The sequence below is a fragment of the Augochlora pura genome, chromosome 7 (assembly GCF_028453695.1).
Source record: "Augochlora pura isolate Apur16 chromosome 7, APUR_v2.2.1, whole genome shotgun sequence".
Taxonomy (NCBI): Eukaryota; Metazoa; Arthropoda; class Insecta; order Hymenoptera; family Halictidae; genus Augochlora; species Augochlora pura.
The window spans coordinates 2,169,589-2,184,687 of NC_135778.1; the positions used below are offsets into that span (position 1 = coordinate 2,169,589).

The 15,099-nt window shown below is 40.7% G+C and overlaps 1 protein-coding gene across 1 annotated transcript in view; it reads left to right on the forward strand.

Annotated features, from left to right (window-relative positions):
• LOC144472380 (dipeptidase 1) overlaps positions 1-15,099 on the forward strand; it is a 152,495-nt gene that overhangs the window by 705 nt on the left and 136,691 nt on the right. The window lies entirely within an intron of this gene.

Consider the following 15,099-nt stretch of genomic DNA (forward strand, 5'->3'; position numbering starts at 1 on the left):
TCATTTTTACGATTTTTTCTCTTCCATTTTTCCCTCATTTTTACGATTTTTTCTCTTTCATTTTTCCCTGATCTTTATGATTTTTTCTCTTCCATTTAATCCTCATTTTTACCCTTTCTTATCTTCCATTTTTCTCTCACTTCCCCTTCATTTTTACTTTTTCTATTTCTTTCATTTTTCCCCTTTTTTCTCTTCCATTTTTACGATTTTTTTCACTTCCCTTTTCTTCCTCATTTTTAAGATTTTTTTCTCTTCCATTTCTCCCCCATTTTTAGCCCTATTTTGGTCTCTAATTCTCTTCCTTTTCTTCTCTTCCCTTTCTCCCCCATTTCCCCCATTTTTTCCTCTCCCACTTTTCCCCCTTTTTTGATCTCCCCTTTCTCCCCCATTCTCCCTCCTTTAACTCTTCCCTTTCTCCTCCTTCCCCTCCTTTTTTTCTTCTCCCTTTTTCCCCGATTTTTACCCTTCCTTTTCTTCGATTCCGCGCTTCGAACTCGGCTTAACGATCCGCGAGCAAAAACCGGGCATAATGACACGTGGGAAACGACGACGGGGCGAATTTGAATTTCCACGGCGGATCCGCGGAACCGTTAATGCGCCAGTTATAAATATCGTCGCCGGGAACATTTCCATTTTTATCGTAACTGTTCGCCCGTCCGCCGATTCGCCCCCCGTTTCGCCGACCGAGTTCGAAGTTTCCGGGTGATCGGTGTTATTTCCGCGGAACCCCGGGGACAATGGGGCTACGGCGAACGGAGAAACGATCCTTGCACCGTCGTGGTCGCCTGTACTCGACGATTCGACGACGGTCTGCGCGAAGTCAGCGCAGACTTTTCTACAAGTTTGTGCGGCGAACGTGCTCTCGAGGACTGCGCGGCATTTTGAGGCAGAGATTTTCTGCCAGACGCTGTACATTTCTGACCTGTGATCGCGTCGTTCGACAGCGGAGAAAGGGTGATCAATTTTTTTTTAATTATTTGATGGGATTTCAATTTTTTCTTTAGGCTTGTATATCATTATTTTTGTCTTATGCTATTATTTTTGTTTTATACTATTATTTTTGTTCTGCTTTATATTCTTTATTCTGTATTCTGTACTGTATATTTTGTAGTCTATATTTTATGTTATATTTTTGTCATTCTATATTTTATATATTCTATATTCTATATGTTCTATATTCTACATGTTCTGTATTCTATATAAAATAACTCTTCAAAGTCCTCAACAGTTTAACCTATTCCTTAAAATTTATAGGATCTCGACTTGAAATATATATCACAGATTTGGACAATTTCCTTCGAAACCAAAAATAGCAATACATATTTATTAAAATCTATTACTCAACAAAATTTCTAATTTCCAACTAAAACACAGATCTCTGCAAGAGAGTCTATGTTCTAAACGTCATTTAGGTTAACAATAACCCGCGGCGCCTACAATTTCCGGTTACAATAGTAACAGTAATAATAACAATAATATTAATAATAGTAACCAATGACACAAACGGAAAGCGCTCGAATCACGAGGGACGACGCGTAATCGAATCGCGAGAGGACGCAACCGTAGCATATAATATAGAAGGATATCTACGTAAATACGCGTTTGAGGTTAAGCAGACGTGGATTTAGGGGTCACGCGATAGAGCACCGAAAGCTGATCCGCTATTAAGATCGGGCCCATGGGGATTATAAATCAGGCGCTCGATAATGATCCGTAATGGATGGTTTCCCACCTTGGGCCGCGCTTCTGGACAACATAAAGTCGGCCACGGCGTCGCCGCCGAACAAACCCCCTCCCCCCTGGATCGCGATTATTCACGGCGAGCAACTTCTCGCAGGCGTCTCTCGCGAACTAACCCTTTGGCTACGGCAGACTTTGCCACGCACCGGCCGTAGTATAGCATAGTACAGTATAAGTATATTAAAGTATAGCATGGTATAGCGGAGTATAGCATAGTATAGCATAGTATAGCATAACATAGTATAAATATAGTATAGCATAGTATAAGTGTATAATTGCATAGCATAGCATATATTATACCATATCATAGCATAGCTTAGTATAGCATAGTATAGTATAAATATAGCATAGCATAATAATATAGTATTTTATTGCATAGCATAGTATATCATATCATAGCCTAGCATAGCTTAGTATAGCATAGTATATCATATCATAGCCTAGCATAGTATAGTATAGCATATTATAGCATAGTATAGCACATCATAGTACAATACAGCATAAAATTAATTTAGCATAATATTAATCTCCAACAACAATCGTGCACAATATAAAATCGTGGTCCGTTGCGTAAGCCTCATATTGTTTAAACCATGAATAATAAAAAAGTAAATATATTCCACGATGTATTAACCCTTTGTACTGAAGGGCTTCGGAGCGAAGCCATTTAAAATTTATCTCCGAACTGGAGGGGCTCCGCCGCGGAAATCTCGATTGCAACGAGTTAATTAATAATGCTTCATGCATTTTCGCATCGTCGACGTCGCCGTCATTCTCATTTTTCTGTTCCTCTTCCAGGGTTGGAGAGGGAACTCTTTTCAATTAATTAATAAGTTCGCGGAATCGTGATTTTAAAACGTTTCTATTAAATCATTTAATTATTTATTAAAATACATTTCACAAGTTTCGTTTATTTGACGTTTTAAGGAATTTTGCAATCGACGATTTTTAAAATATATCGAACGATTTATTTCAGATGACTTCGATATTGTCTACTTCAAAGTTTTATTCATTTATTTATAGGAGAACAGTAAAAAATAACGTAATAATACAACACACACTTCTAATTAATAATTGTTAAACATTTCCTCGAACATTGGCATAGTTTTATAAAATAACTTTTTACCGAATTCGATGTGCCATCGTCTCACGAAATTATTCCTAATAATACTCTTTCGCGGTCTTCGCGGTAACATTGTTGCAAATCCGCTTCACATTCGCGTTCAAGAGAGAGAGAGAGGGGGGGGGGAGAGAGCGCGGATTACATAAAATTTTCCGCGAGCGGGATAAATATAAAAATCCGACGGCCGAATATTTAACACGGTCATTATCGCGGAAGGGTTTAATGTTTATTAATGAGAGCGCGTCGCTAATGTTCATTACGAGTTATGACTCATTATACCGTCAGATCCCGTTCACGCTACAGCGGCGCATTTGTTACAACACCGGCGATTATTCACTATAATACGGTCGCCTCCGTACGATAATGTTGCATGCAAATCGCGAGTGTTGTTCGTTAAAAAACTGTCTTCGTCGCGAAAATCAACGATCGCGGATTGTTAAAAAGAGTTTAACAACTCCGCGGGCGACTTCTAGGAAGTTTTTAGGAACTTTTCTAGGAAGTTTCTAGGAACTATTTTTGGAAGGAAAAGTTGTTCAATAAACGATGGAAATGGTTGTTTTGTAATGGACGACGTCGCTCGAGCGACCTCGTCGATTAAAACGCTGCAGCGGGGCTCTGTATTAATAAACTAAATCCTCTCTGCATTAATATGTAAAATCGATATCATGTATCAAACCCACGTCACAACTGTTCTACCGTACTATTTATTGATAAAATAAATCCCTCGGCAATATCAATTAACGCATGCAAATCACCGATAATTATTATTAGTTAGGCTCGAACCGTTTATCGTACGCTGGTTCACCAGCGCGATTCGTTGCTGAACTCTGCTGCCGTATACGCGATCGCATAATAAAAGTATGTTTAAATGAATTTTAACACGGTCTATATTTTTTCATGGCGACAGAATTAACCATGGAATTTTGAATGGATTTTAAGGATTATTTTCTTGTAGGTTCATTATTGTCGAGCATACGAGTTCTGTGATCGTAAATAAAATTAGTTAATATAAATTTTTATTCAGAAATTGTTATAATTCGAATTTTTATAAAATAATTAGGCAACTGTTCTGAGAATTTTTGGAAAATAAAAGCATTTTCACCCACATTTTCACCCAATTTTCACATACATTTCCACATACATTTTCACCCACATTTTCGCCAACATCGCACTCATTTTCCTATACACCGTGCACACGAGTTCTGAAGCGGGCTCCGCCCGTCTGCTAATAATCGCATCGACGAAACCCAATTAGATTGTTCGTAAAACGGGCCAGACTGAACTCGGCTCTGCCCGGCTGCGATAGAACCGAGGAGGCGGAGGAGAACCCCGCCAGCCAGCAACAACTCCGCGCTAGAAAATCATTTACAAAGGCCGTTGATCGCGTCTACGCCAAAATGCAATTCCCTCCGCGACTTCCTGCAGTTCGGCTAACGAAATCATCGAGCGATCGATAGACGGAGGGGGGAGCGGACTCTCTCGCCCGAGCGTGTGTGCCCCTATATCTCATTTTAGAGGTTAATCCATTTGCGTTCCATTTTCGTTACAATTGTCACGATGAGAATATTTTCGATTCAATTATTACAGATGTAAATTATTATTAGAATATCTTCCCACTATTTTCTTCGATGAAAAAGGAATGTTTTATAATCATCGCGCACTTACGTCCAGTCGAATGTTTAACCATTTCGCATACGGCAGTTCGTTCCGTGGGAGTAGCGCCACTGAGCGGGGCACCGCGCCGCGCAGTGCGCGCACATTGCGCATTGGTAGACTTCGATGTTCACATTTACGTCTTTCAATGGCACTTTGGTATTGTTAAGTTAAATATACTTTTTTAAGGATTATGTAACCTTACCGGATTATGTAACCAACCGTTTCGTTATATTATATTGAAAGATGTAGAAATGAGTATATTGTGAGAATTCGGAAATTTAAATACATTAACAATAATTTAGGAGCATCATGCTCGCATGCTACGTAGGTGGTCTCTCGGACGCCGATTACAGTTGGCACCCGTGCGCACAGCACTTCGCGCGGCTGCCGACTATAGTCTAAAATACATTCTATAGAATAAAAGTTGATTCCTTCTTAACACGTTAAACGCCATGCCGGCCCCTAGGAAACGGCGCTAGATTTTCCGTTCAGTTCGCGTCGGTCCCTTCGGACCGGCGATAGATTTTTCGTTCTTCTATCGCGGCGCGTGTGTCGATCCCTGCCTTACTTGTAAGACTGAACAGTTCAATTATGCAATATTGGTTTTGGTTGTTCAATTTGGACCGAAAAGTCTAGGCGTCGGTCCGTAGGGAAAACCGTGGCGCTTGACGTGTCAACCTCTTAGAGGTTAGGTCCGTGCCTAAGAGGTTAAAGGAACGGTGATGAACATTCATACCCAACAGCTTATTGTTACAAATATCTCCGTCACGAGACCGACTCGTTAAAGTACGGCAAGGGGTCAACTCCTTGCGTAACCGGAGAGAAATATAAGACGAACCGTGGGGGACTCGGGTTTCGTTCGTAACAGTCCGTCAGGTTATGTTCGGCTCGCTGACGAATCAGGTTGAAATTCGTTAGCCGGAGACTGGGTCGCCGGCGGACCGGAAGCTGCCTAAAAATACGTGACGGTTCTCTGAGCGTTCCGACGATGTGGGCGGAGGGTTGAAGAAGGGATGAGAAGGGGTGGCTGGGGGGGGGGAGAAGGGCGGACAGGAGATTGGACGGCGACGAAAGGAAACGTCGGAGGCAAGGATAAATAAAGGCGAAGGTAAAAAAGACTGGGAACCGAGCACGGACGCGCCTCGCTGTTTGCATAATATATGAAATTTTCAAAGACACCCTCTCGGCGAATCAGAAGGAGCCGCCGGGTACCATGGGGGTGCTACGCGCCGCGGTCGCTTCGCGTAGGGTGGCCGACCCGGGTTATTCTGGCGCGGCCGACTGCTCTCTGACTTTTCTCTTCGTTTTCGAGCGCGATTAACTTTTTAGATTTATCGTGCGAGATACGGAGAAGTTATTTTTTTCTTAGATAAACTGGGTTGATAATTTATTTGATGAATGTGGATGCGTGGATGGGAAGATTTTTATAAGAATTAATTTTTGTAAGAATTATGCTTTTATATCATTCATAGTTTATGTTATTTATAGTTTTATATTATATTATGTTATATTATATTATATGCTAGTGTATTGTATAATATTTTATTGTATTCCATTGCATTGTATTTTATAACGTTACATTAAAATTGCATTACATAGTATTACATATTATATAGTATTGTATTGTACTGTATTGTATTTTATTGAATTCTATTCTATTATATTTTACCATATTATATTATACTATTCATATTATATTTATGTACCATTATAATATTATACTGTACATGCGTGTATACTACTATGCTATACTATTACACCAAATAGTATTATACTATATACTATACACTATACACTATACCATATACTATACACTATACCATATACTATACACTATACCATATACTATACTATTATACCGAATAGTATTACACTGCAATGCCGATTATAGTCGTTGACACCTGACAAAAATGTCAAAGACAAATACCACTCAACAAAGCTAAAAAAAAAACCGTACTGCAAAAAACTTAAAGAAAAAACTCTAGCAAAGGGCATTGGCTTCGGAGTCACCAAGCTCCCGGATCCTCCGGGCAGGTCACGCGGCCTCGGCGCGCACCCTTCAGTCAACTTGTTTCGGAAGTTGTTCCCTCACTTATTCATGAATCGCCTGAGCGTTTCGCCGCTCTTCGCCGTGTAGCGCGAAGATTCCATCGGCAGCCGTCCTCCTCCTCTCCTCCCCCCGGCGACACCTTATGGAAATCCGTCACACCTGTAACGCCGAATTCCACGGATTTCCCAGGTAAAACCAGGGGGGAGGGGCCGTGCGACAATCTAAATGTTTCGCCGGAGCCCTCGGGGAAATTCAATTTCTCATCGAGCCGTAGCCTAGCTCGACCTTCCCAATTCGCTTAAAACGATTCCGTGGGATAGCGATTGAATTATTCGTCGTTTTGTTGCGGTTTCGGCGGCCCGGACCGGCCCGCCTGCGGTCACGGCGATCGATTTATGTGCGCGGATCTAGAAGAACAGAGATTTGTGACCGTTTGGTGATGCGAACAGCAAGTTGTTAAGCCTTTGCGCTCGGAACCATTTTAACTGTAAATCTGAAATAATTTTTCTGGTTCGTGGTATTGCCATTCTATTTAACAAAATAAATTCTTAACAAAATAAACTCTTATGCATACAAAATTTATTCTTGTGACTCCTGCCAACAGTTTTACTACTTGATTATTTCTCAAATCTAAACCTTATTGTTACGAAAATTATTTTGCAACGTAATAGAATCATTTTAGTGGTGCCTCAGAGTGCAGAGGGTTAAGCCTTCGTGCTAGTAAATCGTCCGCGAGTCGCGAAATGAATTGCGCACCTGCTGGCGCAACCTGTGGAGTATAGTAATTTTTAAGTAAAAAATTATTTGGGTGTCCTTGCAATTAGATTGATCCCGAGGTGATTTCAAGTAACTTTTTCCTTAGCGCGATTTCGATCCGCGGCTTCGTTTACGAGTTATTCGAGGAAAACGCTGACCAATGAGAGTCGAGATGAACTGGCGCCATGGCGTCATTGGTCAGCCTTTTTCGTTAATAACTCGTAAACGCCGCTTCGCAGAATATTTCTATAAAGGAAAAATTTGTTTTAAATAATCTCCGGAATCTCTTGGCATCCAGTAACAAATGATTTTCACACTTTCTATATTATATCGTATATTATATTGTTCCACGTTACATTATCTTCAGATAGCGTTTTCCTTAAACTATAGCTCTCGAAGCAGGAAATTGTCCATTAAAATAAAGCAACAGTTAAAATCAACGTTATTCTACGTTATATTATGTTTGATGGCGTTTTACTTAAACTATAGCTCTCGAAGCAGAAAATTGTCCGATAAAAAAAAGCTACAAATAAAATCATTCAAAATCAAACAAATTCACAAAATTATATTGTCTTATATAATGTAACATATACGCGGTGTACCAGTGACGATCGTTGTCGATCAAAATCGCAGTCGATCAGAACCTTCGTCGGTCGATGGTTTGTCGATAAAGTCTGTCGTCGCCGGGATTTCGTCCGGTTAAAACCGTTGTCGTGCCGGATCCACCGGACCAGCGACGGGTTTCACGGGGTCCGGATCATTATCGAAATTCAATTTCGCCACGCTCGATTGCCGGCATATCTCTCGGCCGCGCTCGCACGTCCGTGGCCCCGCTATCCACTTTGCATCTATTCACGGATAGGTTATCCTTCCGGTCGCGCGTCCGAGGCTGAACGGAGCGGCGCGGCGCGGCCCGAGAGCTCCGACGACGAGCGGCGACGAGAGTCGACGAGCGACCCGTTTCTCCGGTTTTCGAATTTTCCGTTCCCCGCGCAGCCCCTCGTTCTCCTTTGTCCCCCCTTTTCCTCCCTCGCGGACCACGGCTCTTCGCTTAAATCGGCCGCGGGCTTCGCCGGAAATATTTCCGCGCCGAGGGGCGAGGACGCCTCGACGGAAATGCCGGAAATATTTCCGCGCGGACGAGTCCGACGCGTTATTTACAGCGCGTTCCGTTTAATTAATATCGTGGAAATTTATGCGAATCGGCGCGCTGTTCTATGCGCGATGGTTTTCATGGTTCAGGTGTTTTGCGAGGTTAGGGTTGTTTAGGTGGCGGGAAGAATAAGCTCTGAATTGGTTGGGATGAGTGACGTGTTATAAATCATGGTAAATTGGTTGGAACGAGTAAGCAGTTACAAATGATTGTAAATTGCTTGAAATAGTTGAATATAGGTATCTGAAATTATTAGACAATATTGATGAATTATTAAATGCCGGAATCGATGAGAAGAATAATCTTGATGAGGTTAGGATAATTTACAAGTTGTAAATGATTATGAATTGGTGCGATGGGAAGAATTATAAATAATTGCGAATTTAATCGTATGTGTAAGAATTATAAATTATTACTATACAATAATTATTACAAAATTTATAATCCCAAAAAATTAAAAAAAAAAACCAGTCTTCCTATCATCGCAAACCAAACCTACGTTACATAATTAAAAATGTGTTCCACTCTACGCTTGAAACTAACTAAATTTTCAATGCCCACTTTACATATTCTCCTCGATAATTTCACCTTAATAATTAATTCATCATCGAACGAGTTCGGAAGTTCTAATAGAATCCCTGCGAATCCAGCCTAACAAACGACGCAGCGCTTAACCAAGAAGAAACTAATACCACGTGAAAGTAATGAGAAAACGTAATAACATCCACGTGGAATTAGAATTTTACGAAACGGCGAAGAAACTGAAATTTTACGGAACGGCGAAGAAACTGAAATTTTACGGAACGGCGAAGAAACTGAAATTATACGAAACGGCGAAGAGGGCCGTTCGAGAGGAGTCTCGGCGTGACGTAACGAAGAATAACGAGAGGCGCGGTTCTCGCTCGGAAGAGAAAAAAATAAATGAAATAATAGATGGACGCCGGTGGTGTCCATTGAACAATAGCCAAATTAGAGGAGTTTGACAAGTATCAGGGAAAGCCATTATTGAGGAGCACGGGCTAGTTAACGAACGCACGCCGGTCGAGGGGACACGGTTTTCTGTTCCATCGCGCGGCCGTCCCCGTCGATCGATCGCGCGACCTTGTTGCGTCCAACAGAGAGAGTTTTAACCCTTTGCCGACGAGAGCCGACTCTCGGCCACGGCGTTTCGTTTGACGGGACAAGCGAGGGCCGACGAGAGTTCGGTGTTCGTGTCAAGATAATTTCTATGTAAATTATATAATTGTATTATATGCAATTGTATTATATGTAAATGCGTATAATCGTGTATAAATTATATAATTGTAGATAATTGCATATAATTGTATATAATCGGATATAAATTATATAATTCTGTAAAATTGCATATAGTTGTATATAATTGTATATAATTGCTTAAAATCGTATATAAATTATATAATTGTATATAATCGTGTATAAACAATATAATTGTATATAATAGCTTAAAATCGTATATAAATTATATAATTGTACATAATTGGATATAATTGCATACAATTGTATATAATCGGATATAAATTATATAATTGTGTAAAATTGCATATAGTTGTATATAATTGTGTATAATTGCATATAGTTGTATATAATTGTATATATCTTAAAATCGTATATAAATTATATAATTGTACATAATTGCATATCATTGTCTATAATTGCATATAATCGTATATAATTTATACCTGACCCATACACAAATGAAAATAATTTGTATACAAGACACTCCGATGCATCTAAAACTCCACCTTAGTCAACGGGTTAAAAGCAGACAACTCCCTCACCGCGTTAGCTATTTATTCGTAACTTCGAAAGCCGTCGTTCCGAATGGCGTCGATCGCAGACACACGCGTCCACTACCGAAACATTTCCGTGGGTTCTCTCGAGCCACGACCAAACGTCGTTAGAATACCTCGACAAGAACATAGTCGGCGAGTTGGCCGGCGACAAAAGGAGAGACCGATGTCTGGAAGCCGTCGCACAGCGGGTTCGCAAGTTGGTCCCTTAAGGTGTCGGGGATCTATCGGGGGTTTCCGACTTGTTCCTCTTCATTTCTTTCACGTGCAGCGCGCGCGGGCGCGCGATAACTACCGCGAGAAGTTGAGGTCACGTCGAACTTTTCAATCGGATCTGATTGCCATGAATTTAAATGTTGCCGGTTCCGGGCCGGTTCAACGGTGATTCAGGGCCGGAGGGGCGCCAGCATTTGGAAAAGTTGCAGGGTGCGCGCGCGGCCTCGAGAACCTTGATTCGCCGAGCTTGGTTGGTTATAGGAGATGTTTTACCAGCCTTCAAAGACCGCGCCGCTTCTCTCTCTCTCTCTCTCTCTTTTTCTCTTTCCCTCATAATCCTAACCCCCTTATTCTCCGATCGTTTCCACCTCGGGCCGAGCACCGTCGGACGATCAAACTTTTTCATCGATTAGCATGATTGCATTAAACATGCAAATCCAGAGCCGGTCCCCGATCGACTCCGGCAGGGGTCCAGGTATGAGAGATAACTCTTCTTTCAATAATTCGATCTCTTTACCCTGGAACAACCACCTTCCTCGTCTTCTTTAGCCCCTTCTGTCCGTCTCTCCTACCGTCGACGAGGAGCGAGCTCTCCCGCGCGCGCGCGCGCGTATTCTCTTCATGGAAATTAACGGGGAACAGGTCCCACGGATACCGACGCCCGTATTACCATCATCCTCTTCTCTCTATTAGCTATTCCTCTTTACTTATTAGATAATACCAGTCGCGAATAAAGGATGAGTTTCTGAAGTATTCTCGTCTCCGGGGGAACTTCGAAATAGAGCCTGGCGTCGATCCGTCCCGGGAATATGGTAACGGATTTTGTCATTTTTCAGACGTTGTCTGTTGACGCTTCGACGGAACGCGTTGCAAGGGTTATTTAGCGGATGAGGAGGGGGGAGGGGACCAGTTACGATCCGGTCGATGATTTACCGTGGCTTTCGTTTATTCTCGCGCGTGATTAAGTTCGTTTTTATCGAATAAGACGCGTCGAACTTTTTTTGGTTGTTTAATTGTTCAGTCGAATCGACGATCGAATTTAGCTATTTTAATTATTAAGTTCGATGATTTGATTCGATTCTGTTCGACGAGTGGATACAATTTAATGATTCGATTCAGTGGTTTAAATCGATTCAATCGTTCGATCGGTATCAATGACTCGATTTAGTAGAATTCAGTGATTCGATTCGAAACAATGATTCTATTCGATTTGGTTCAATGACTCGATTCGAAGCTATTCAATGATTCCATTCGATGCGATTCAATGACTCGACTCAATATAGTTCAATGACTTGATACAAAATCGTGATTCGATTAGATTCGGTTCACCGATTGATTCAGTACTGTTCAATGATTCGATTCAATGCGATTCAATGACTCGAATCAATGCAATTCGATGACACGATTCACAACAACGATTCGATTCGATTCAGTTTAATTCAGTGATTCAATTCAATTCTATTAAATCCAATGATTCGATATGATACAATTCAATCATTCAATTCAATATAAATCAATAATTGTAATGATTTCAATGATTCCATTACAATCACAGATTTGATTCAATTCAATGCTTCGATTCAATACAATTCAATCATTAAAATGAAATCAATTATTCGGTTCAATTCGATGATTCCATTCAATCCAATGACTCAATTCAATTCATTTAATGATTCTATTAAAATCAAAGATTTGAGTCAATTCAGTGCTTCGATTCAATAAAATTCAATCATTAAAATGAAATCAATGATTCGATTCAATTCGATGATTCCATTCAATCCAATGACTCGATTCAATTCATTCAACGATTCTACGGATCTAAATGATTTGATCCATTTCAATGATCCGATCCACTACAGCTCAATGATTCCATTCAGTCGAATTGAATGTCTCGATTCAATTTAGTTCCCCGACTCAATTAACTCCAATGACAACATATTCAAAGGCAAGAAGAAAGGAGGAATTGCACGACATGATACGACACGACACAAGCAAAGTAAAGAGTAACAAATGCCTCGTTCGTTCGTTGGACAACCCCCGTTACGTTTTCCTCGACGATCGTTTTCCCCGCCATCGTTAAATGATTCCGAAACGCGGACGACGTCTCTCAATTTTGTTTGTTACCGGCAAAACAACTCGTTACCAACATTTGCCATTTTACTCGAAATTGCTGTTGGCTCTCGCGAAGAAAGCCGGGATGTTTCTTCTTGCCGGCGCTGCGCCGCGTTCAACTTTTACGCGCGGAAGACCCGGAGACTTTCGACAATGTTTACTCTCCACGGTTCCACGGTGTTTACCGAAACGCCGGGCGAACATGAATATTATAGACGGGAAAAACAGTTCGTTTCCTTTCTTTCTTCCTTCTTTTTTTTTTTTTTTGTATTTTCTCATTCTTCGCGAAAGTTTCGCGCCGGCACCAAAATTATTCATTCCTCGACGCGGCCGTTCGAAATCCCCTCACAATATATACACTTTAATAAAAACAATTATCCAAAAATTGTTCATAGAAACATTGTTGTAATATCAAAAATAGCAGGAACAAAATTAGAAGCCAGTCGTTTCGACCAACATAACCTTACTTTTTATCATTCCAAATAACAGGAAAATCATGAAAAACTATTTCAGTAATTGTCCAGTTAATTAACACTTCTACCATCTAAATAACAATTCAGGTTATTCAATCCAGTCTGAAAGAACCTCTCGCGTTTTATCTATTTATGGTACCGTGTTACTTTCGTGTCACATGCTGATGCGTATCGACATTTCGCCAAACAATTTTAGCTTCTGCACAAGATGGCCTATGCATTCTAATTATATAAGGTCACCGTGATAACTAATAACAATATTAACGACGGTTGACAGCACCACCGCCGATCTGAAATGCCAAAGTAAAAGCGTCGCTAGTTCTCTGCATATATAGAATGCAACGCAGCCGTCTTGCGCGATTGACATTATCCGTGCTTCTGTCGATATTTAATTAACAAAAGAAGCGTGCATAATAGTTTTTTAGGTTTGTTATTAGGTTAATAACAACAACTTTTTTGTTTGCTTGTCAATAATCATTTCGTTGTTATTTGTACAAGATACAGTATTTTTTTTAGTTTTAGGTTATGGCAGGATGTTATGGTAGATTTTGGTGTATTTAGGGTGATGGCTGCTGCTTTTTGTAGATTTATATATTGTTATGCAAAATATTGATTCGATAGTAATAGATAAATGTTATAATAGATCTATATTATGATAGATCTATATTATAGTACTATCTATATTATGATAGATCTATATTATAGTAGTATCTATATTATGATAGATCTATATTGTAATAGATCTATATTATAGTAGCACATGCTGTCAAAATGGCGTTGCAAGAGTTCATCGACTCCCGTGATCCAGGCTTCTACATTAAAGAAATAAATGAGTTACCTCTAAAATGGCAAAAGTGTATCGATAATACGGGTGCATACTTTGATTAAAAATAAAAACCTTTTATTAGAAAAAAATCGAAATCAATTATGTGCATTTTTTTGCTCCATTTCATACTCGACAACCTAATAATTCGTACCCGATGCACAGGGACAGAACGCGGTCATTCCGTCGAGGAACGCGATCGGCGCCGGCCAATCGATAACCTTTTTAATCCGCGCCCGGATTTTTGATCCGCACGCGTCTCGTCAACATCGGCTACCGATTTATATTCTTGAACCCGTCGCGAACCACCTCTCCCACCGGGTAGTCGCGACAACGTATAATTTCCCGACGACCTAGTTAACTGGAAATGTAAGAGGATTATGAAAACGCGGGGAGAGCGCGCGCGCCCCCCGGCAGAAATTCGATCATTATTTCGGCGGCGGCCGTGAACGCTGGCCGGGCGAATCGCACGGAAATGTATCGGCGGATCCGCTGGCTTGTATCAAGCTACAGTGCCGGCGACGTCGTTCGTCGCGCCTACGAGCTTCGCGACAATCTTCGGGGACAATATTCATCGTCATCATAGTCAACATCATCGTCATCATCATCATCGTCACCATCATCATCATCATCATCGTCATCGTCATCATCGTCATCGTCATCGTCGTCATCATCATCATCGTCATCGTCATCGTCATCATCATCATCATCGTCATCGTCATCGTCATCGTCATCGTCATCGTCATCGTCATCGTCATCGTCATCGTCATCGTCATCGTCATTATCGTCATCGTCACTTTGTCATTGTCACTGTCACTGTCATTTCGTCATTATCGTCATCATTACTGTCATCACATTATTTCTCCACGCAAGCTATACTTCTACAGGCGAACTCGAAGCAGAGAAGCAAAATACATACTTTGTTACCGTTCCATGCCATTAAATCTACGTAAATGATTTCATCCGATTTTTGCGTTAATCAATTTCGAAACTGTCTTCGATTTTATTCGGTGGCTGAATGATCCCGACGGGGCTGTTGCGCCCCCTTACCATCTGCCCCTTACAATGATAAAAAAAAACAAATCTACTTCTTATTTTATAATTACTTAAAAAATTCCTCTTTCCATCCTCTTTAAAAAATTACCAAGGCACATCGGTAAAAATTAATTAGTTTAGAAGCCGCAAA